The sequence below is a fragment of the Equus przewalskii genome, chromosome 19, assembly GCF_037783145.1.
Source record: "Equus przewalskii isolate Varuska chromosome 19, EquPr2, whole genome shotgun sequence".
Lineage (NCBI taxonomy): Eukaryota > Metazoa > Chordata > Mammalia > Perissodactyla > Equidae > Equus > Equus przewalskii.
In genome coordinates, this window is record NC_091849.1 from 56353519 (window position 1) to 56379713 (window position 26195).

The 26195-nt window shown below is 36.8% G+C and overlaps 1 long non-coding RNA gene across 3 annotated transcripts; it reads right to left on the minus strand.

The window, feature by feature from the left end:
• Positions 1 to 3010: 3010 nt before the first annotated feature.
• On the minus strand, positions 3011 to 24536 carry LOC139077367 (uncharacterized). Of its 3 annotated transcripts, XR_011529821.1 has the most exons (5): positions 24415 to 24536; positions 24113 to 24132; positions 13321 to 13341; positions 4319 to 8593; positions 3011 to 3899 (listed from the first exon to the last, which is right to left on the minus strand). It is a non-coding gene; the product is annotated as an uncharacterized lncRNA (long non-coding RNA). The 3 variants fall into 3 exon arrangements; XR_011529822.1 differs by lacking the exon at positions 13321 to 13341; XR_011529820.1 differs by lacking the exons at positions 13321 to 13341; positions 24113 to 24132; positions 24415 to 24536 and having other exon boundaries at positions 4319 to 13310.
• Between the last annotated feature and the right edge of the window lie 1659 nt (positions 24537 to 26195).

A 26195-nucleotide genomic window follows, 5' to 3' on the forward strand; every position in this document is an offset into this window, starting at 1 on the left:
CAAGCCATACTGTGGTGGTGTCCCACATAGAGGAAGTAGAATGCAATACACCTGGGATATACAACTATGTACTGGGGCTTTGGGGAATTAAAAAAATAAAAAAAAAAAGAGGAAGATTGGCAACAGATGTTAGCTCAGGGCCAATTTTCCTTACCAAAACAAACAAACAAACCTCCCCAAGAAATAAAAGTCAAGGACCAGATGGCTTCCCTGTTTCAACCAAACATTCAAAGAAGACTTAATACTTATCCTTCTCAAACTCTTCCAAAAAATTGAAGAGGAGGGGAAGCGTCCTAACTCATTCTATGAAGTCAACATTACCCTGATACCAAAACCAGACAACGACAACACAAAAAAAGAAAATTACAGGCCAACATAACTGATGAACATTGATGCAAAAATCATCAACAAAATACCAGCAAATCGAATATAACAATACATTCAAAAGATCATACACCATGATCAGGCGGGATTTATGCCAGGGATGCAGCGATGGTTTAATATCTGCAATTCAATCAATGTGATACACCACATTAACAAAATGAAGAATAAAAATCACATGATCATCTCAAGAGATACAGAGAAAGCATTTGACAAGATACAGCATCTATTTATCATAAAAACTCTGAATAAAATGGGTATAGAAGGAAAGTACCTCAACATAATAAAGGCCATACATGACAAAACCCAGCCAGCATCATACTCAATGGTAGAAAACTGAAAGCTATGCCCCTAAGAACAGGAAACAGACAAGGATGCCCACTTTCACCTTTCTTATTTAACATGATATTGAAAGTCCTAGCTAGAGCAATCAGGCAAGAAAAAGAAATAAAGGGAATCCAAATTGGAAAGGAAGAAGTGAAATTGTCACTATTTGCAGATGACATGATTTTATGTACAGAAAATGCTAAAGAATCCACCAAAAAACTTTTAGAAATAATACATGAATACAGTAAAGTTGCAGGATATAAAATCAACATACAAAAATAGATTGTGTTTCTATACACTAACAACGAAGTAGCAGAAAGAGAAATTAAGAATACAATCCCATTTACAATTGCAACAAAAAGAATAAAATACCTAGGAATAAACTTAACCAAAGAGGTGAAAGATCTGTACACTGAAAACTATAAAACATTGTTGAACGAAATTGAAGAAAACACAAACAAATGGAAAGATATTCCATGCTCTTCAATTGGAAGAATGAACATAGTCAAAATGTCCATACTTCCTAAAGCAATTAACAGATTCAGTGCAATCCCTATCAAAGTTCCAACAACATTTTTCACAGAAATAGAAAAAAGAATCCTAAAATTTACATGGAAAAACAAAACACCCAAATAGCCAAAGGATCCTGAGAGAAAAGAACAAAGCTGGAGGTATCACACACCCTCATTTCAAAATATACTACAAAGCTATAGTAACCAAGCATAGTAATGACACATAAATAGACACAGAGATCAATGGAACAGAATTGAGAGCCAATAAATAAACCCACACATTTATGGGCAGCTAATTTTTGACAAGGGAGTCAAGAACATACAATGGAGAAAGGAAAGTCTCTTCAATAAATCATGTTGGGAAAACTGGACAGCTACGTGAAAAAGAATGAAAGTAGACCATTATCTTACACCATACACAAAAATTAACATAAAATGGATTAAAGACTTGAATCTAAGACCTGAATCCATGAAATTCCCAGAACGAAATATAGGCAGTGCTCTTTTTGACGTTGGTCTTAGCAGCATATATTCAAGTGCCGTGTGTGACCGGGCAAGGGAAACAATAGAAAAAATAAACAAATGGGACTACATCAAACTAAAAAGGTTTTGCACAGCAAAGGAAACCATCAACAAAATGAAAAGACAACATAAAAATTGGGAGAAGATATTTGCAAACCATATATCCAATAAGTGGTTAATATCTAAAATACATAAAGAATTCATACATCTGAACAACAACAAAACTAAAAATCCAACTAAAAAATGGGAAAGAGATCTGAACAGATATTTCTCCAAAGGAGAAAATACAGATGGCCAAGAAGCACATGAAAGAATGTTTAACATCATCAGCTATCAAGGAAATGAAAATCAAAATTACAATGAGATATCATCTCACTCCTGTCATAATGGCTATAATTAAGATGACAGGAAACAACAAGTGTTGAAGAGGATGTGGAGAGAAGGGAACACTCATACTCTGCTGGTGGGAGTGCCAACTGGTGCAGCCACTAAGGAAAATAGTTTGGAGATTCCTCAAAAAAGTAAGAATACAACTACCGTACTATCCAGCTATTGCACTGCTGGGTTTTATCCAAAGAACATGAAAACACAAATAAGCAAAGATACGTGCACCCCTATGTTCATTGCAGCGTTAGTCACAATAGCCAAGATTTGGAAGCAACCTAGGTGCCCATCAAAGGACGAATGGATAAAGAAGATGTGGTATATATGCACAATGGAATGCTACTCAGCTATAAGAAATGATGAAATCTGGCCATATGTGACAACATTGATGGTCCTTGAGGGTCTTATGCTAAGTGAAATAAGTCAGATGGAGAAAGTCAAATACTGTATGATCTCACTCATAAGTAGAAGATAAAAACAACAATCACATAGAGACGGAGATTTGGTTGGTGGTTACCAGAGAGGAAGGAGGGAGGAGGGTGAAAGGGTTGATTAGGCACATGTGTGTGATGATGGATTGTAATTAGTCTTTGGCTGGTGAACTTAATGTAATCTACACAGGAATCGAAATATAATGATGTACATCTGAAATTTATATAATGTTATAAACCAGTGTTACTGCAATAAAAAAATTGCAATTGTAATTATGTGGAAAAATATTTATGATATGTAAGTAAAAATCTTGGAACACAACATAATGTTATATGCACTCTAATTCCCAGGTCAGGCTCAAGACGTTTGTACTCTATTAATTCCTACAGGAAGGAAACTGATACGTTTTCAGACAAAATGTTATCCTCAGCTTACACACACTTCGACTACTATTTACTACTATAAAGAACAAACTTTTATTAAAAATGAGGACAGTTTTATTAAAAAAAGAGAAAAGAAGAACTGGAGAAGCCAACTTCATGTTTTTAAATCACTCTTGGAGTTGACATTTTTCTTTCTTCCAAAGTAGCCAATGTTCTAGAAGCAGTGTCTAGGGTTCTCTCTTGTTTTGGTTGCAGTTTCTTCCTTGGAAAGCTAAGTGAGGTCCAGCTTTAGGGCTCTATGTGAGTATGAACATGAAACCACAAACTCAGGTGTGAAAAAATGTCACCTTTCTTTATGTTTTTAGTCCATACATATCATACTCCGAGTCCAGACCTTCCACGCAGACTGAGAAATTAGTTTCAGTCGTTATCCCCAGCTTGTCCTCTCAACACACCTGCCCCAACTTCCTTCCACTTTCAATTTCCAGTCTCCCCCAAATTCCAAGATAATAAACTAATGTGGGGGTGATTCTCGCCTTCAGTGGGAGGAGGGAAAATGTCAGGAGAATGAAGACAAACTATCGTTTCTCTAAATTATCCAACCACAGGAGAATGGAGCGGGAGGCTTAGCCTCAAATGGAAGAGGACAGAACTGGTCTTACAGTACTGTCTGTGTAGCACACTTCTCTCATCTTTCCTATGTAGCTGACATCATATGACTTCTGAAAGCCAAGCAAGACCTTGGAAATGGAAGTATTATAAGGAACTCTGCATATGATATTGCAGGAACTAAATCCCTTAAGATATATGTGATGTTCACCATAAAAAAATAACTGTAGCAGCCAGCGCCATGGTGTAGTGATTGAGTTTGGCACACTCTGCTTCAGCGGCCCGGGTTTGTGGGTTCAGATCCCTGGAGCGGACCTACACCACCTGTCAGCCATGCTGTAGTGGCGACCTACGTATAAAGTGGAGGAAGATTGGCACAGATGTTAGCTCAGGGCTAATCTTCTTCAAGCAAAAAATAAAAAATAAAGATTAGCAGCAGTTGTTTGCTCAGGACTAATCTTCCTCAGCAAAGAAAAAAAATAAAATAACTGTAGTCTAAAGTATGTACTCATTCATTAATCTGTTCATTAAGTAAACATTATGCTATGAGCATGGTAAGTTAAGCACCAAAGTGCCAAGATATCTAAAGTTGAAAATACTCATAGGATAAGCTCCTTAAAGGAAGGCAGCCTCCAAAATTAATGATCTTAAATGAGCCCCCCTCCTGGTAGCCATGCCCTTGTGTAATCCCTTGCCCCTACTATGGGCTGGATTTATTGACTTGCTTCTAATGAACAGAATAGGGCAGAATGATGGGATGTCACTTACAGATGAGGTTATAAGAAGACTGTGGCTTCTGTCTTGGGCACACTTGCACGCTCTCTTGGATCCCTTGCCTGGAGGAATTCAACTGCTTTGTCAAGAGGCAGCCCCATGGACAGACCCACCAGGCCAGGGACAAAGACCTGGCGACAGCCACATGGTGACCTTGGAAGTGGATCCTATCTAAAGCTGCACTTTCAGAAGAAACCCCAGCCCCCACCCACAGCTCACTGCAGCCAGAGAAGAGAGGTGAGCCAGCGGCCCCCAGCTAGGCCACGCCCAGATTCCCGACCTGCAGGAAGGTTTCTGAGTTAAGTATTACACAGCAATATCTAACACATCTTGGCTTTATATCTCTCTTCCAACAATGTTACCTTAGTTCTACGTTCCCAAAATATTTTGTTAAATAAGAGAAATGAAGAGAAAATCTTAAAGATTAAGATAAAAATACAGAAAACAAATTTAAGATATACGAGAATCACAATGCATGATGTCTCCATATTAACACTAAATTTTTTCAAGTAATGAATTCTCTTTTTTAGCCATATTTTCTTATCCTGAGATACATGCCAAGAATCATTTTATAAACATGAATTAGGGAGAAATGTTATAATTCTATGTTGATATGGAATAATTTGTTCTAACTTTTAAATCTTTATGTCTCAAATAGAAAATTCTACATTAACTTAATTTGGTATTTGCTTGAGAGCAAATGGCTTGCTTTGTACAGGAAATTAGATGGTGCTGTTGTCATACTTTGATAGCACACAACTTGTCCATCTGGCATTGTTGTACACACTGATGTTCTTAGAGTAGCTGTGGTTTTCAGAGAGAAGCTAACTTGATGGTTTATATTACATATATTTGTACAGATTTCCTTCCTAGGAAAAAAAATGACACAGTTAATATGTTAAATGCCGTTTCATTTAAGTATATAAAAGCTTCCATATGAAAAGTTCTGTGATTTGCTTGAACTAAAGGTGAACAAATACAAAGAGACCTAGGGGCAAGGTAAAAACGGTACCAGAAATTGAATGTCAAGATGTTTCATCTTTCTTTTCAAATGTTTACTAAGTGTGCATAGAAAGTTTAAATGGATGATGATAAATTTAGTGGTAGGTGCCAAATATGTATCTGCAGATGTGTATTTTGCCTGTACTGAGACATCTGTCATTTAGATAATACTTCAATCTTTATTATGACCTCAGTTTTCAAAATGGTACTGGTTGGAGATGATGATTAAACATCTTATTTTTGCTTATTATTTTTGAATCACCATTGCTCTCTGATGTCAAAAGAACTCTTAAGGATGACAGTTAACCATGTGTTGGAGAGCTGTCGAGACTATTTTATACCTGTTATCCTATGTATGATATATCCTACCAAATACATATATGCCACATCCTCCTCAGGAGTCCGTGCAACCCCCATAGAATGGCAGGATTGGCTAGTTCCTGCAGGCCACTGGCCTGCGGCAGATACTGCTCCTCTCATATTTTACGAATTGCTAGCAAATGAATTCGATCCAGGGACAGAAATCTTTAGACCACACCTATATAGCTTTATAACAGAACTCGAGTGACAAATAACCAAATGATACACATTGAAATCAAAGAATTATTGATGGAGAAATTTAATAATTCCTTAACAGAGATCTTTTACTCAATTACTTTTATCTTATGAGATAAAACACAAACTGATTCTACAATTTTCATGGGCACTGGAATATTTCCTTTTTTTTTTTGTGATGCTTTGCTTAAGATGATGGGATGGATGGGAATGAAGAGACATTCCACTACAATTCATTGTTTAGCTACGCCTTCTTTGGTAGTTGCAAAAGGAAATGAAGAGGCAAGCCCAGCCCTCAGTAAGAACGAGATGAAACAGCTTAACTACGTACCTGGAGCAGTCCTCTCACCTCAAATGAGATTCTAGTCATATACGGCGTCTTCATCTATTTAATAGTTTCATTTTATTGAAGTTTAAACTCGTTTAATAATAAAAGTCAGTCATATCGGATTAAACCTGGTACTTCTAGCCTCTTTCTGCTAAGAAAAGGGATGAAAAATTAATTTGTCCTGAACCTATGGAATCAGATCACACTAGTTTAGTAATATTCATTGTACTCGTAATATTTCATAAGAAAATCACCTAAATAAGTTTCAATAGAACATGCTTTTGTTTCTTGAGCACTTATTTCGAAGTTTAATTCTAATTGATATACAATATAAAGAAGATTTCTGACATCAGCATCTTGGGTTCATAATGAGACAACTATCACCTGTAAGGAATCTCTCATACTTTGCTGTCTAGAGCTTCATATATTATTTAAAATATCTACCAAATGTTCTTTCAGTTCTTGATGTTAGTTAAGATGTATTAATTTTATCAATTGGTGGCCCGTCAAGGAATTCTGTATTAATAAAATATCAATTTAAAAGATCAATAGAAATAAATTAAAAACAGCCCCCAAATAGACCTCAGTCTAAGTAACATGGACCTACCTTTGAGGCTCAGAGGCACCCTCAGTCACGTGTCTTATTTCTCCATATTGTTTAAAACCGTCTTGGAACCCACATGCTTGAATAACAAGTTCAGTCTCTTCTCCATTTGCCTGCTCTGTAAATAGACTGTCTAAGAACCTGGGGGACGGTGGTTGCACAGAGGAAAGCGAGGATTTCTGATTTTTGCTACAAACAAAGGAAGTAAACAGCGCCATTGTTGCTATTTCCTTTTGCTGCCACCCAGGGTCGTTGTTTTGAATAGTCCTTCCTAATCCCTCAGACACTGCTGGCTCACTCAACAGCACTGCCTTCCTGGGTCAGGTTAGCAACCCAGTCCTCTAGTCATCTCTGTAGTGAGTGTAACACTAACATAGTGACGCTAGACAATTTCACTGCATGCTTTTCACGCACCAGGCATGAACATAAGTACATTACATATTTTACCTCCACTTGGCCTGCGTCAGACGCCTTAGGATCAGTACATTCTTCTTTTGGACTACATCAGTAGGCCGTTCAGCCGGACTCCCCGCATTAGTTTTCTAGGATTGCCCTAATGAAAACACAGGCTGGGTGGCTTACACAACAGAAATTTATTTTCTAACAATTTTGGAGGCAAAATTCCGAGATCAAGGTGTTGGCAGGCTTGGATTCTCCTGAGGCCTCTGTCCTAGGGTTGCAGATGGTTGCCCTCTTGCTGTGTCCTCCTATGGTGGCCTTTCGGTCTGTGCATACACTTGTCTGATGTCTGTGTCCTAAACTCCTCTTCCGTGAGACTGGATGAGGACCCACCCTAATGGCATCATTTTAACTTGATTACCTCTTTAAAGGCCCTTTCTCCAAATACAGGCCCCATTCTGAGGGACGGGCATTAACATTTCAACATATGGATTTTGAGGGAACATGATTCAGCCCATAATATTCCCTAAGTCTATACATATGTCAGAATTTACTTTGGTCTCCTGCAGGCACAGAAGACAGTGACTATCTAGCATTCCACATTCTAGGATAAGGCGTTTCCTTTCAATCCTGGAAGCAAATACGATTAATTTATTAAATGTTCGTGAAACTTTCTTTCTCTAATGAGACGCATTCTTAAGAAACATCTCCTGGAAAGAACAGGGGGAGGGGAGGAGTAGTGGGTGTCTGAAATATTTCTTATGCCCCACGGGTTATTCTCCCTGATGAGAGTGACGAAGATGCGTCACCAGCACGTCATCTCCCTTCACTCGTGTACATAAAATGATATATATAATTAACAAAACGTTACAAATGTGTGAGGATGGTGAGAATTTGAAAATTAATGGTGCTGAAGCAGTTAAAAATGATTGAGGTGCAATTTAGATGCTTTATTTATGTATTCAACCAAAATAAATACTAGAAAAATTAAAGAGTTAAATATTTTAAAATCAGGAATAAAAAATCAGAGTAGACTTAAGTGCAAATATTTATCAAATCTCCTTTGGAGGAAAATTTTCTAACCTAAAGGAGAAAATGACACAAAGATCCATGTGTTATATATATATAGAGAGAGAGAGAGAGAGAGAGAGATGTGTATTTAAAACTATGTAAAATAATTCAAAATAAAAATAATAAAATAGGCCAATTGTTTGAAAAAAATCATGTTAAACCTCACTAAATGTGTTAAAAACCCCAAATAGCAATCAAGAAGTATGTACAAAATATGATCAGATAAATTACAAAATAGAGACTGCAAATAATCATTACTTACTAGTAACCTTAGAATTATAAAATGAAAGAATGAGATATCCATTTTCACCTTGGGAAAAGAGGATAAAAAAAGGGAAAATATCAGCACTGGTAATGCTACGGTGAAATTAATATTCACCTATTGCTAACAAAAGATTATATGGGTTCAAGCTTTTGGAAAAATTATTATAAATATGTAATAACATGTGGTTAATATTTGAACAAATAATATAACACACAGTTAATAATAACCTGTAAAAACCACTCATAATCTTAGACCAAGTAAAAGTCTTTTCCCTAATTACAAAATCCAAAAATCTCTGAAAAACAAGTTTTTTCTTAAGTCATTTGTCACCAAACCAGATCTTAGTGTCATTATTTATATACTGTAGTGCAGAAATACAAATTTATCTTACACAAGAGGATGCTGTCTCAGACTCCCCTGAGAGGTCATTAATATATAATACAAGCACTGTGTTACCTTTCAAAAACACAAAAATTTCTCAATTCTGAAACACATCCGGCCCAAGGACTTCAGATGAGGATTGTTGACCTACAGTCCCACACCAGACAGTCTATGCTAAGAAATCATGAAATGCAGGCAAAAGTGTAGGTGCTTTGACCTTAATTCCAGAGATATGTATATTATTTAATAATCGATAGCAGAAAATATCCAATAGAGGACGTAAATAGGATATGCAACTGGCAAAATATATATCTTATGGAATGTTTAACACTTAACATGGGCTTACAAAAGTGAATAACAACATGATGTATCAGAAAAGTTTCAGCTACATTTTAAAAAATGACTTAAACATAATTCTAAAATTCTCACATAGAGAAGTGCAAAATAGGCAATTTAGGCCTGGTATTGTGGCTCCATGACCATCAGTGTCCTAGGTTCTTCTTTCTGTTTCATTATTTTTAGTGTGCTCCTTTAGGTCCAAAATGGTTGCTTAAGCTCCAGCCACTATATTCATATTCCAACGAGCAGGAACTGAAAGGAAGAAGTGTTGCCTCTATGCATTTTAAAGAGATTTCCTGGGAATTCCGTATAACACAAATAGCACACCCTCTTACACAGCTAGTGAGACATAGTTAACTACAAGACAGGCTGGCAAAGCCTGTAGCTAGCTTTAAAAAAAAAAAATCATTCAGAAAGAAGGGGAGTTGAATATAGCTTGTGTGTTGAAGGGGAGCAGTTGGTAGAGGAATAGCAGTCTTTGGAATAATAAAGCAGGCTAGGAATAATTTAACTGGTAAGAAATCAAATAAATACTGCTTGGAGAAAAAACAAAGCAAATGCCGTAAAATTGTCCTATAAATATTTCCTATAAATTGCAGCAGAAAAAGTCATTTTTCGCTTCACTATGGTTTTTCTGTATTTTCCAACTTGTTTTTTGGGGGAGTTTTTATTTCTTTTATAATAAAAAAAATAACTTTCCACCCCACTCCCCCCCAGAATGCGAAGACTGGGCTGTCAGTTCAGCAAACACGAACTTAAAAAAGAGGGCGAACTTTAAGTTGCTTCATTTAAAAGATTCAAAGAAGGGAAGTGACTTAGTAAATTGTTAGATTTAATAAGAGAACCGGAGCAGAAGGTGGTATGGACTTGAGCATTAAGTTTCATCATATCAAAGATAATTGTGGTATATCCAAACATGGTGCCCAGTAGAGTGTAGAAAATATTCAACTGGAGAGCCAGATGAGAGGTAAAGGTTTTGATACGTAGATTTGAGGTCACACACTTGAGTGGACACTCTGGTATTCCCCAAACGCCTTCCATTTCAGGAATGATGCATTCATTCCTCCAGCTTCTGAAAGTATTGACAACTTAGACATCGCAGAGTGGTACCTCACTTCACAGATTCCCTTGGCTGAAGAGCACTGCTATACCCAAGCTCACACCTTCCTCTTTGGGGCATCTCAAATCAGTTAATGAATTAGGCTGCAGAGTTGTGGTTATTGTTGTTGTTGTTGTTTTGGGGAGATTGAGGGGAGGTTAGGGGTGGTGGTAAAGGCCAGGCTTCTCTTTCCTCATCAGGAGATAATCCTAAATGTCTGTCCTACCTTCTGAGCTCCATATAAAGTGTCGAAGTCTTTCTGCAATCTATGCTGCAGCCAGACTTCTCACCCTGACCGAGCTCTTTCTGCTCTTCAGATATCGATCTCAAGACCTTCCCAAATAAACACCTAAAAGACTATCTCAATCTCAAAATCTGCTTTCCAGGGAATCCAACATATAGTACTCAAATAGTGGTAAAAATTAAAACCTTAGAAGTAAGAATTTTATTGAGAAAAAAAACAAGGAAAGAGTTTGGAGGAAGGCAGAAAGAAGAATAATAAAAAAATGTAAGAGGAGAAACTGATAGGTGCCGTGTCAGGAAATATAGGAAGGAGACACTTTAAGACAGGTGGCCAACAAATGCAAATGAGCTCAATGTTAGTGTCTGTACTGTTGTGGACAGAGCAGGAAGCAGATATCAGAAATTCAGAATGGAAGAAGTGATGGCATGATATTGAGAGAAGAAAGCAGGTAGTCTTAAATTTGTTTTTAGGAAAAGGGAGATCTTGGAATCCTCAAAAAGAGCAGGAAAGGAGCCTTTAAAGACAGAGTTCAAAGCTGCAAATATCAGAGAGTATGGGTAACAGAAAGGGGTGTCCCAGAGGTGACTCTTAGAAATGAGTTTCAGAGCACAGGAGAAATGGTAGATTTCAACACCAGTGAAGACGTCTGATTTTTCTCAGGGAAGTACAGAGCTGGAAAGTCATTAGTCTCACCCTTACTTTAAGGAAAAAGCTGAGTAAGATACAAGTTCACAACATTTTAGAGAAACTTTTAGAGGGAAGAAATTGCAGGAGAAGCAGCTCACCCCCAATCTTGGGAGAGGTAGACACCTGCAGGGAGAGCTGAGACACAGACACTTACTCATTTGAAAGAGCTATCTGTGTATGCCAGCAAGACAAGTGAACGTGCTGAAAGAGGCTGAGAGCAGGCACGGGGGAGAGTGTGAAGCTCCTGGGGGCCAAATCCACAGGGCAAATTACACCCTTCCTCTCCATGAACCGCACCAGGAGCTCAGGGGAAGCCTGTGGATAATCCTGGGAAAGACTGCCTCATAGCACAGCTGGGGGAGGGCAAGAGCAGCCACTGTGAGAGGGGCAGGAAACTCCACCCAGCCCTTTCTCCCTTGTCTCTCCTGTGGGACAAAATCGTTAATCTCTGATGAGAAAGAGAAAAAAATCCAACCCTTAGGACACTGATGAGAATTCATGGCAACTGAGGGAAGGGAACAAGGGAAAACAAAAACAAATAAAAAACTCCACCACTGGGGAAAGAGTTGAGTATGTGCTGCGTCCCAAACTAGAGCTGGCTGCTCTCAGAGTGCTTGCAAAGCCTCCGTCCCCGACACTCAGGAGCGCAGTGCGTGTCTAAGGCCTGAGGTGCAATCTGAATACCACGGCACACTCCCTGTTACCTCCAAGCAGACAAAAAAATCACTGAGTAAAAGTCACAGACGAATATAAGTGGGAGAGCTGTCAGAGACAGATGCTCTCTGAAATGCAACAAAAGATCTAAAACTGTGGGTAGATCAGACACTGAGGAAAACTCTGGCAAACAGCCCTCACACTAAACCCATTGTGCGCCGTGGGTAACCATGGCAACAGTAAAAGCCTCAAACCAAGCCTAAGTCCTGCACAGATCAATATAAACCCCCATGCCTAGAAGAAGGAAAGACATGTCCATTTCCAGTCATAAAAACTGTTTATCTTAGTCTACACAGTCTCCTCTGCTATGCATATCTTTTAACAAAAGACAAGCCAGGGGCTGGCCCTGTTTCATAGTAGTTAAGTTTGTGCACTCCACTTGGGTGTCCTGGGGTTTGCAGGTTCAGATCCTGGCGTGGACCTAGCACCACTTGTCAAGCCATGCTGTAGCAGTATCCACCATAAACTAGAGGAAGATAGGCACAGATGTTAGCTCACCAACAATCTTCCAAGCAAAAAGAGGAAGATTGGCAATGGATGTTAGCTCAGGGCCAGTCTTCCTCCCCCCAAAAAATAAAAAGGCATGCCAAATGGCTAGAAGAATTAACACATCCCTACAACAAAACAATCAACAGAACATATCCAGATATGACAGAAATGCGGGAAATATTTGATTGGGAATTTAAAATAAATGTAATTGTTGAATTGGTTACCCTGTTAAAATTTCTAATGGCAAAGGTGTATAATGTATGAGAACAGATAGGTAATTTTAGCAGAAAAATGTAAAACGTAAGAAAAAATCAAACAGAAATACTGGAGACGAGAAACAAAGTAAAAGAAACTAAGAATGCATTTACATTCTTACAAGGGGGTAACACAGCTGAGGAATGGATCAGCAAAAATATTTTAATAAGAATTACCCGAACTGAAACAAAGAGAAAAAAAAGAGTGGGGGAAGACAAACCAAAACAGACTAGAGCATCCAAGATCTGTGGGACAGATGAGTTACTGAGATCTCACAAGATGAGAAAGAGAACAGAGAACGTGCAGAAGAAATAGTTGAAGGAATACTGGCTTAAGAATTTTCTAAGAGTAATTGCAGCAAACAAATCAAAATCTAAGATGCTCAGAGAACACCAAACAGGGTAAATCAAAATGCACACACACATACTTCTAGATATATCATATTTAAAATATTGAAAACAAAAGACAAACATAAAATCCTTAATTTATCCAGAGAAAAAGATGCATTACAGGCAGAGGAAGAAAGACAAGTGGTAGAAGAGACTTCTCAGAAGTCATACTTACCAGAAGACAACGGAGTGAGAGCTTAAAGATAATGAGAGAAAAACATCTGTCAAACCAGAATTCTATACCCAGTAAAAATAATTTTCCTCAAAAATGCAGGAGAAATAAAGAATTCCTCAAACAAACCAAAACGGAATTCATCTCCAGCAGACATATACTTCAACAAATGTGAAAGGAAGTTCTTCAGGAAAATATATACACCAGATAGATACCTACTCAATGAGAGTTGAAAATGTGATAAATGGAGGTAAAAGAGAATTAATTATTGTCATTTTTAATTGTTCTTAAAAAATTGCCTGCCTGAAGTAAAAATGGTTGTAACATATCCTGTGCTTATTGCATATGCAAAAGTAAAAATGTCTAACAATGGTACAAAAGATGGCAGGTAGATTGGAAACATAATTTTGTAATGTCATTACACAGCATGTGAAGAAATATAATAATATTTGAAAGTAGACTCTAATTAATTAAAGATTTATATTGTAAACCTGTGGTATAAATAATAAGTTGAATGAACATAAATCTGAATCATAAAAAAGTGCCCAATTAAATCCAGAGAAGAGTGATCAAGAAAAAGAAACAAAATGCAGACAGCAAATAGAATCAGCTATCAAAATAATAGAGTTAATCCTAATGTTCAATAATCACTTAAATGTGAATGATCCAAACATGGCAGATAGATAGATAGATAGAGAAGTAAATAGATAGATTAGGTGCATACATACATGCACACGCACACATGCATTCATTACATAAATACATTGCTGGGTGTGTACATGCACGGATGAGTATATGTGCATATATTTCTTAGCTCTGTTCACTGAGAGGAGACTACAAGCAATAAGACCTCAGTAGTGACAAGCACATCTAGCACTCAGATCTTGGTTTCCAAATTCTATTCTACAATAAAAGGAACTCAGATCTTGGTTTCTAAATACAATTCTACAATGAAAAGCAACCTTATGAAATGCTTGATTTGAGGCCTGTGTCAGGGAAAAAACAAGGTAAGAATATCTTGTGGTGTCAGAACATAAGGACATGCACAAAAAGGACAAGAGCATATAGAAAAGGCACAGAAGCTATCCTGAAAGCGCTCCTACTAGCTAAAGCTGGAATAATTTCAACAACAAAATAAATAACAATAGTATTGGATTATAATTCACAAAATGAGACCATAGTGATATAAATTTTGAATAAATAAATAAGAGAGAAAAGGTAGTTCACCCTTAAAGAAGAACCACGATTGCTCAATTTAGAATGAATGAGGTTGATAAGAACCCACCATTAGAAAGCCACCATATTAACTGCCGCAGGCAAGAGTCACTTATAAATGCTAAAATTAGTGAGTGGAAATTTCAAGAGAAGCAAGATATTTGCAGTCTCAAAGTATCTCCCTGGAGATGGTTATTAATTACAAAGAGAAAAACTAGTAGCTTTGCAGTAGAGAAATCCAGCAGACATTTTCTTAATCAACTGACCAAAGCTCATATCACCAGCATGAAGACATGTTACCATCAGGAATCCCTGATGCGATAGCCTGAGAATGGCGTAACATTTCTGTGATAGTCATGTCACAAATGCGTGACTTCAACGCAGCCATGAGAAGACGTCAGATAAACCCAGGCTCAGGCACATTCTGCAAAATGATTGATCAATACCCTCTAAAATCATGGAAAGGAGGAAAAGATGAAGAACTCTCACAGACTGGGGGAGACTAAGGAGATGTGACAAGTGAAGACAACGTGAGACGCTGGATCAGATTCTGGAACAGAAAAAGGTCATTGGTGGAAAGACTGGTGAAATCTGAAAAAGGGCTGTAGTTTAGTTAGTGCTGCTGCACCAAGGTTAATTTTTCGTTAAAAAAAACTCTACCACAGTTGTGTAGGATGCTAACACTGGGGGAAGCTGGGTGCAGGGTATACAGCAGCCCTCCATCAAATCGTTGCAATTGTTCTGTAAGTCTAAAATTATTTCAATAGGAAAAGTTTAAAGAAATCACCAAAAAAAAAGTAACGAAACTTCTGTGAGACTGAAAAGTATAAGAAAGTAACATTTAATAAAACAAATGAAGAATTTTAAAAAGCCTCTCAGAGACTCTGACCTGCAGGGAATTGAGAAGTAACAAGTTAAATCATTTGCAACAGCCTCCTCCCCAAGATTAACCTTTAACGTCTACTGAAGACGGAGTAGAGTCAAGAAGAATCTGAGACCTAGTGAAATCTCATTACAGGCAAGAACCTGGCCTGCAACACTCTATTCACCTTCACAAACATCATCCTGTCCTTTAAGCTCTCCAAAATCATGTCTCATTATTCTCCCCTTGCCATTCCACAGTCTTGACTTGCTTTTACTGCTACTTTATGCACGCTATCTTTTTCATCTGACAGTTTATGCTTCACTTCCCACTCCAAACACATAAGAGTGACTTCAGTTTGGCTCCTCACTCCACCTCTTTTCCTCGGTCACAGGTCACTACGCAAGAAGGGGAACCTGAACTGACAGCAGAGCGTCTGAGTTCCCACCACTACAAACCAGAGCTGTTACCATGTGCTGTGGTGACTTGGAAAGATGAGAAGAATGGAGATACACTTTAAGTAGGCAGAAGACATTTTGAGCTAAGAAAAGAAAAAAAGCAAAAGTAAAAGCAAAACAGAAAAATAAAGAAAATGTGTGGATACTAAGATTTGGAAATAGCTTCAGGGAATGTCCACTGCAGTCCTCTCATTTGGCAAAGTAGTATTGAGAGGACTGAAGAAGACCTGTCCAGGGTCACACGGGAACTTGAACTTGACCCCAAATTAGTGTTTCTGTGACCATCTCACACAGCTCAGTGTGGCGGAGAGAATGTCACAGTGTGAGATACCAAGGAGAAAATTAACAATAGCTGTAATTCAAAAGGATTGTGAAAGGACTCGAGTGTCAAGCCAAGGAATTAGAACTTTATGTTGACAGTTTATTTACGTGGTGGTTCATTTTTTAATCATAGTTTTCAATATTCAAAGTCTCAAATATACTTTCCTCTGGGTCCCATATTTCTCATCTGTTAAATGGTAATAGCAAAGGCCAGGTTCAGTTTATCGTACGTACAGTAAATATATATAAATTGCCTAATAGTCAGTAAATGACAGCCATTGTTATTATTGTCTTATTATTTCTGTAACATTTGAATGTACCAATACAAAAGTACACTTAGCTGTTCCTTCTATTCTCTATTTCGTTCATATGTTCTATATTTTACTAATTTATTTTTTTGTTTATGACAACATAGGGACAGAAAGCAAACTTTATGAGATTGGAAAGATTGTTTTATTCACAACTTCACTGTACAACAGAGATCAATAAGTTTGGCAAATGATTAAAAAACGATGAAAAGCTCTGTGAAAATGTACAATATAACTGAAATTCAGATTTAAGTTCCACATGACGGTGGGAAATCTAGAATGGTCAAATCAAGTTTTTGAGAATGACTCTCCTGTTATCATGTATTGGATATGAGAGTAAATGTGCAATGAAAAATTTGGAGAGATAAGATAATTGAGCAAAAGAAAGTCATAGCAAATACGGAGTTGGTGTTAAAATAACACACCCTGACTTAGTTATGGATGTTTTTAGGGGCGTTCAATGAAGTTATGCTTGGCACATCTTCGGCAATTTTGTCGCACCTATTCTAGTCAATAACTTAACCAGAACTTATTGACTGCCTACCATTTGTCAAAAATTGGGTTAGATCTGGAGGCTAGAGAGAATAATAAGAAATTGTCCCTTGCACTCAGGAAATTTAACTTGATACAGGTTGTGAAGATAAACAGGATGGGTGCACCGTAGCTAAACTGGTGTCTATAAATGGGCATTTTTGTCTTGCCTATCTGTACCCATAAGTAAAAAGAGAATACTAAAACTTGCTTGTAATGAGATGGTGAGCCGCATAATCATCATTATGGTACAGTTTGAAGTTAAAGTAGTTTTTCAAATGGAGTTACATACCAACCAGGAGAAACAGGTAACGATAAAAATGAACTCAAATATCTTCGTGACTAAATTTAAAATGAATTGCTGCCGTGGTCATGGAAAACTTTAAAATCATTAATTGAGTAATTCGATTCTTTGATCTTGAGCATGCTAAACATATTCAAAGTATAAACTGGGAAATACAGTGTAAAATTTTTAATTTATAGGTTAGGCTAACAATCTTTCAATTTACTGGGTTTAAATGTCAAAATTTATGTTTATTAACCTAGTTGTGACTAAGAATAGACTTGCCTTGCTTTCAACTAAATTGTTTTTCAATGAACAGAAAAACTCAATCCTTAACAATAGCAATGACTCCTGACTTCCTCATTTGTAAATACACTGACAGGAAAATTGTTTCATCACCAAAGAATTACTAAACTATCGGACAGTAATTCTAGAAAATTTCAGATAAAAACAAAATAAACACACTTGACAGATGAAGCAAAAGGACAACTATGTCTGCTCATTAATACTAATTTCACTTAAAGAAAATGAAATTTTTCCTATGGGAAAATCAATGCTCACAGTCTTTAATCGAGACAAATAATTGATTACTTTACTTTTTTCCTATGATCTTCATTAAACGGGAAGTTTTCTAGATTAAAACCCATTTATATGTTAACTCTTTAAACTCCCGGCAACTAATAAATATTTGTGAATACACCTTAGAAATTATTTTTCTACATGGTATTGCACTTAAGCATTTTATTAGAACAAGTTTATAAGAATAGCTAACTGCAGGGCCAGAACTGAGTCAATAGTGCTACCAATGCCTTCAAATTTATTAAAAGAGAACAAAGAGCCTTTTATGCATGCAGAATAATACTCTCACATTTGACTTCCTGCTAGCATCTTCTTCTGTTTGATCCTGTCCTTACAAGCCTGTAATCATCAAGTTTCAGGCAGCCAATTCTTTAATGTGAAAATTGAAATAGGCTGAAAAGATTATTTCCCAAAGCAGGTAACACAGGATTGTGCCCTGCAGTGCTGTATGATATAATTCACAGAGAGTCGTATTGCCACTTAAATTGTGGACATATGGAATGGGATCAAAACAGGCCAGCAGGCGTTGCGGGATAGCTGCCAAGAAAGTCTTACAGAAAAGTGTTTCATTGTCACCTTCACTTCATGGAGATAAAAGCTTAACAAGGAGCAAGTGATTCATTCTGGTGACGATTACAGCAAGTAAGATGAGCTTCTGGAGGAAAGCTATAAAAAGAGTAGGCTGCAAGTTTTAAGTGACTCATTGCCAATTTGGAGACTTTCATCCCTCCTAAATTTCGTTAGTGATGACAACACTGTGAGAAATGTATTTGTGCACGAAGTCGTGGGTGGTTGAACACAGAACACGAGACACTCAATCTGCGTTAATATGGGCTGAGCAGCTCGTGGCCTTCAATGGGGATGCACCAGCCTGCTCATTTTTAATGACACTTGGATGTAGGGCACAGCCATGGAGACAGCGAAGGGCCACATACTGCCCACGCAGCAAAGTATTTCAGCAGCCATTTCCTTTAAAACAATTGGTTATATGCAAATATCAGTGTCTAGTCTCTTTATCTGATTTCTCTGGGACAGACTATTCAGCCCTTTGAAAACTCTTTTAAATATGAATCTAACAACTTTTTTCTTATTTAAGGAGAGGTTATGGATATGAATTTTGAATATGAAAGACAATTAAAAATGCTAAATGTGTATATGGCATACAAGAGTAGAAAAAAATTAATCTTTACTGTTCTAGGTAAAATGGTAGAGTGAAGAGGAATCACAGAGCTTCCCTTCCCCAATGCCAAAAAACGAGAAATAAGAAAAAAACAAGAATTCTAATAATGAACAAATGATTCATCAAGCACAAACTAGGAATGGTGAACAATCTCATACATACACTGTAATATGGTTTAGCCCGACTCCTCATCCTCCCCATCTCCCAGGAGCAGGACAGGAGGAGGTGATAATCTTGGCTTATCACTCAAGCCCTATTTGGAGAGAAACAAATTGAGTACTGAGTAATAATAATTATAATATTGGTGATTGCAAGAATGTCCTTGAAAACATAATGATCCTGAGTCTGAGCTTTAACCTCCTGGAATACAAATTAATCTCTTCAGGTCCTATGTAAACCCAGGTTCCAGTTTTACAGTAGAGATATTTCCAAAGCCATGGACCTCATCATCACTGGAAAGGTGATCACATAACTCCAGGGTTAACTTCAGAGCCTGTCTCATGGAGTAACCATTGACCTGTCAAGGTCATCTGTTTTATTGGTCTTTCTTTTTAGTTTGTTGGGTAAATGGTGTGAAATTTCATTCTGATTTTGTAGTCTCTTGCAGGCTACCTACATGCACGTACATTGATGAGTTTACTCAACAATAAATCAGTTTTCTTTCTTTCCATATTTGGATTGTGGAGTGATTGTTGACAGGATTTCTATTTCCGCAACTGATGAAATGGATAACTCTCACTAAGTACTTACTATATTGACACATTCAACTTTCTTATGAACAATGAGCAAATACTATTATTATTTCAATTTTACAGACGAAGAAACTAAGTTAGGAAAAGGTAAAAACAATTGCCCCAAATCATGTAGCTAAGGAATGTAGGACTAGAGATGAAAAAAATACTGCCATTTACTACCATAGCATTTTAGAAAATTTTTTTAAAACCCCACAAAACAAAAACTGGACCATACTTCAGAGCTGCCTCTCAATTGGGAAGGCAAAATGAAATTCTAGGGAAGAGCTCCAGAAGTAGATTACCTAAACAAGAAAGTGAAGTGACTTAAAAAACAAAATCCTAAAACAGCAGATTTTTCAGTAAATTATAAAAGACTGCTGAGATTTCTTGATACATTATTTTTGCTGTCAAGCTACCAAAATGTAGACAGAGCACAATACCCTATCCCCAATCCCTGGCTTAGATAAGAAGACAAATAAGACTAGAAAAAGTAAAAAGGCTGTCACTGGAATTTCGTCATCAGTGAATCAGACAAATAGAGGGATGAATCTTTCCCATGAAGTATGAGCAAGATGTAAAGAAACAGCACAGAAACCATGCATGCCAAAACAATCGGAGAAAAAATACAGTATGCAAAAGCCTGATCAAGAAACCAGTCCAGACATACCCCTCACCTCCCAAAGTGTCCTTCCTCCCTCTTTATTGTTATTTTTTTTGTATGGTGCTATGGCATGGACATTTGTGCTCCCCCTCAAATTCGTATGTTGAAGTCCTAACCTCCAAGGTGATGGCATTAGGAGGTAAAGCCATTGGGAGATAATTAGGTCATGAGAGTGAAGCCCTCATGAATGGGATTAGTGTCCATATAAAAGAGACCCCAGAGAGATCCCAAGCCCCTTGCACTATGTGGGGACACTGCGAGAAGTCAGTAGTCTGCAACCTGGAAGAGGCCCTTCACCAGAACCTGACCATGCAGTCACCCTGATCTTGGACTTCCAGCCTCCAGAACTGTAAGAAGTAAATTTCTGTTGTTTATAAGCTACTCAGTCTCTGATACTTTGTTATAGCAGCCTGAATGGACCAAGACATGTGGTAAAAATACCTAACATAAGATCTAACCTCTTAGAAAATTCTATGTATACAATGCAGTATTGTTAGCTACTGGCACTGTTCAGTGGTGACGGTTTCACAAGTCTATACTTATCCCCAAACTCATAGAGTTATATACATTAAATATGGACAGCTTGTCACATGTCAAAGACGTGGTATGTCTTTCTTTTACATGACAGAAATCAAATAGAAACTGCTTAGCTCATCGATGCACTCCTACAAAGATAATAAGTAAATTTAAATTGACAACACACACTGATTCTAGATAGTAAAATAGAGAATTTCTGGAATAAAAGAAATATGAGATAATTAAAGTGGATAAAGAAAAAAGAGGCAAAAATGATCCAACATAAGGATTGTTGTCTCTCTAAATTAGAGAACATAAAAAACAGATTAGAAAATCCAGAATCACATTAGATGACGAAAATTTCTCTAAAATAGAGAAAAAAATTGAAGGTTTGGATCAAAAAGTCCCTCTGCTAATATGGTGCTAATTGCGAATATAGTTAACCAATGCTAACTGCTATAATGCTAGTACAGGGAGAAAAAACTGAGACGTGTTCTCAACAAGTTATTGAATTTAATTTTTTTTTTTTAAGAAAACTTCATCTGTTCAGGCAGGAAAAAACAAGTCACATAAAAGATAGAAATTAATCAGTGTGGCTTCAGACTATATCAAAATTTAGTAACAAAAGGCGTTAAAATTACATCTACAAAATTCAGAAAGAAAACAATATACTTCAGGTTCTTTTTTTTAACCCCCAAACATAGTCCCTTGTGTATAGGTCCACAATGCCTTTTCTAAAACCTTTGAGAGCAGAAGTGTTTTGCAATTCAGAATTTGTTGGATTTTAGAAAGATTATATGACTTTAATACTGTTTCTTATGCAAGACTAGCCATGGGCTAACATCCCATAAATCACATATCACATGCATCAAAATTTCTTCAGAAACACTTATCGGTACTCACCTTCAGAAAATAAATATAGACTATAAATAGCCTCAGCCTGCCCTGGCAGTCTAGCGGTAAAGATCTGGCCTCTCACCACCAAGGCCCTGGCCAGTTTCCCCATCAGGGAACCACACCATCCATCTGTTGGTTGTCAAACTGTGGTGGCTGCCTGTTGCTGTGATGCTGAAAGCTCTGCTACTGGTATCTTAAATACCAGCATGGTCACCCACGGTGACAGGTTTCACCAGAACTTCCAGACTAAGACAGACTAAGAAGAAGGGCCTTACCACCCACTTCTGAAAAATGGGCCATGAAAACCCTGGGAATAGCAGGGGAGCATTATCTGATACAGCGCTGGAAGGTGAGACAATGGCGCAGAAAGACCAGGCAGGGTTCTGCTCTGCTGTCCACAAGGTTGCTAGGACCACACGAACAACGGCGATAAATAACCTTTCATCAGTTCGTGGCAGAAGCTGCTCCCAAGCAGTATTGTAGTATTGGTTTAAAATCACATGCGTGCACACACACACACACACACACACACACACCCCTTTCAATTTTCTAAGCCTTTGAATTTCAGAATTGTGGATAAAGGCAACAGATATATATCTCAACCCGATAATTCAAGATCCTGCAAACTGTTGTTTGAAAAATCATTGATGGCAAAATACAACCAATCAAAGATGAATTAAAATAAAGAATTCAAGAAAGAAAAAAGCAGCTATGGCAAAATGACTAAAGGGAGCATAAGATATGTTTGGATATAGAACTAAAATTATATAAATGAGAGCTGAAGTCAGAGGAAAGATTATAAAATTTCATAAACTTTAATAATATAAAAATTAAAATCATGTAACTATATAATTATTAGCTAGGGAAATCTCTTTGAGGAAGAAAGAAAGGAAGGAAGGGAAGAAGATAAAGAATGGAAATTGTCTTAGTCCATTTGGGCTGCAGTAACAGAATATCACAGACAGAGTGGGTGGTTTACAAACAACAGAAATTTCTCACAGTTCTGAAGTCTGGGAAACCCACGATGAAGGCACTGGCAAATTCACTGTCTGGTGAGAGCCAGTTTCCTAGTCCACAGACTACAGACTTTTCTCTGTGTCCTCAACTAGTGGAAGTGGGGGAGGTCTCTTTTTAAAAGGGCACTAATCCCATTCGTGAAGGCTTCACCCTCATGACTCCCAAAGGTCCCGCCTCCAAATACTGTGACGTTGGGAATTTGGTTTCAATGTACGAATTTTGGGAGGATACCTACACTCAGTCCATAGCAGAAACCAAAAAAGGTCATGGTAAAGGAAAATGAAATAAAATTGAAGAAATAAATGCAAACATATTTTCAATCAAAATGATGTGATTAAGCATATGTAAACATGTTAAGTGTCACTATTAAAGAGAAAGCTTCTCACATTGGCTTGGAAAAATATCCAGCTATGTGTTCTTACCAAGGCAAGCCATCTAACAAGACCAAACACTTCACACAAGTAATACACACCCACGGAGTAAGACCAACCATGTAGGATTAAGAAAAGATACACCAGGCATCAAATATTTAAAGCAAAAACTGAAAGAAACAAGACATCTTAAAATTCAAAAAGATAATCGAAAATTTAAAAATATTGTTTCCAGAAATCAATAGATTACGCGACAAAAATTGTTACAACTGAAATGTATAGGAATAGAGTTAGAGGAGTTGGAGATCACAGATAGGTATTTCTAACTACCTTATATTCCACAAACATAAAATACACATTCTTTTCAAACATAAGTGAACTATTAACTAAAAGTTACCACTCGGTAAGTCACAAGAAAATTTCCACAATTTCTAAAATGCAAAATTCACACCTTCCACAAACAATAAATGAGAAATACAATAAAAGGAAAATTAAAAAGAAAAACTTTATCCACTTGAAAAGTTAAAAGCTTTCTTTTAAATAGCTCTGTATGAAAGCAATCAAAATGGAAGTTAAAATATTTGAAATAAATTTTATGACTGCCCTACATATCAAAACCAACAGACACAGAGAAAAAAAGTCCTCAGTAGGAAAGTTAGAGCATCAATCTCTGCAAGAATGCAAGGGACATTTAAAACAATTGAACAATTTCTCACTCAACAAACTATAAAAATATCCGTAAAAGGAACACAAAGATAGTAAAATAAAAGTAGTGAAGAAAAATTAAGGCAGAAATTAATGAATCAGAAAGAATAATTTATTAGAGTTGATGACAAAATTGAAAGCTGGTCTTAATACTTACCAATAAATTAGTTGGCAAGGCTGATCAAGAAAAAAGAGAGAGCACAAACATACATTATTAGGAATGAGAAGAGCATAAATGCTTATAGAGAGGTTTTGTTTTGATTTATTTTTAATTATAGCAGATATGATATGGAACTTTACATCAGTAAACTTGAGAGTCTAAATGAAAAGAATAATTTCATAAAAATTGACTCAAATAAAGTAGAAACCCTGAACAATAACAGAGAAGAGAGTGAAAATGGTGTTGCCGTGTTACTATGAAAGAGAAGCATCGGCCTGAGTTGTTGAATGCGAGCATACCAGTCAGTGCTGCAGACATATGAACTGCTTCCCAGCAAGAAGGGGTGGAAGGTCCCCAGTCGGTTGTTGAAGGCCAGAATAGCTGTGGTTCCAAGAACAACACAAAAGCACAAGCTGGAGACGAACCTTATTTGGGAGCACAGAATGTTCTAATTGAATTGTCACAAAATATCAGCATATGTGATCTAGCTGTGCTGTGTGCATTGAAGGAAGGATACACCCTGACCTGCGGGTTTTATCTCAGAAAAGCAACAAGTTCTGAACATCGAAAGAGTTGTTAATGTAATTAACAAGACATACCAATAAAAGGAGAAAAACATTTCAGAAACACTGATAAAATTAAATTACATTTTTAAAAAAATAAGAACATTCACTAAGGACTGGCTGGGGAAAATGCTCTAACTTGATAAATGGTACCTGACAGAAACCTCAGCAGACATCAAAATTAATGATAAAACTGTAGAGTCTTTTCCATTGCATTCAGAAAGACTTTTTTATTGTTTGAACTTTTGTGATTTACTTTTAATTTTTAAAAAGTAAATCTTTAAAAATCTGATTCAAAAATTATCTCAGAGTAGAAATAATGAAAATATAATGATGTTAATATTGGTTGATTTTCTATTTGCTTAGTTAGACATGGCTAATTATCCCCCTGCTTATTAAAAAATATTCTGGTTAACTGTAAGAAATCACTTTTCACTATTAAAACAAACAGCATTGAATAATTCAATTTTGAAATAACCATATTAAATTTTATGTTTTAGAAAAGCACAAAATTGAAAATAAATGAGTTCAAATTTGTCAATTAATAACAGATAGTTTTCTGTACCCTTATGTGCTAATCCCTGGGAAAGAGAAGAAATTGGAGAATATGAAATATATGTGAAAACCTGAGGCATAGAGAGATCACATAGCATGCAGGGAGACATACAGCTGATAAATGCCGATGACACTATTGTCCTCAAAGCTGATGATTTCACGAAGTTAAGATTTGGTGCTTGTTACCAACTGTTTGTGTCCTTAAAGAAATCACTTAACCATTCTGTGCCAACTTGCTTAACTTATAAACAAAGTTTGGATTTATGGTTGCTAATTCCCCTAGGTATTTATTTGGAAAGTTAATTGCACAAGAAAAGACATTTTTACTGGTAGTTTTGTTCTGAAAACAGAGGAGTAGATGGATTTTTTTTTTCTAACTGAAATGAGAGTTAAGTTTTTCAGACCTAGAAGCAGGTCTGAAATGGACACACACGTGCAGAGTAAATTACAGCCATTTTAATGATCATGTGCTTTTGTTCCAAAGGATACATGGTAACAAATAAATTCGATATTTTTCATATTTTTATTTTTAGTATAAATACCATGAAACTCATTTATTTAAAGTATTTTCTAAATACTTTACTAAGAATGTCCTTCAACCCAGTAGTGAATTTCTTACACTTTTCTGGAGTTTATGTTACTTTTTTCCTCATCCAACTTGTTTCATCTTGGCTGGATGTTTTTAATAGTGAAAACCATCATAACTAATGTATAACTTCCTTCTTCTTAGTCCGAAGTAATTTTAGTGCTTATGAAGTATTTATCCTGGAGTTTGAAGGTTTACAATTTCTGGTCTAGAGAATATAACTTTTTAATGGGAACACAGAAACATAACGAGTCTTAGTCTCCTGGGCTCTGCGCCCACGCTGAAAACACAGTGTTATAAATTAATGTCCCTGCAAGCCTTTCATTGCATAAATGAGGATTTCTTTCTTTTCCATACATGAGAACTAAGATACTAG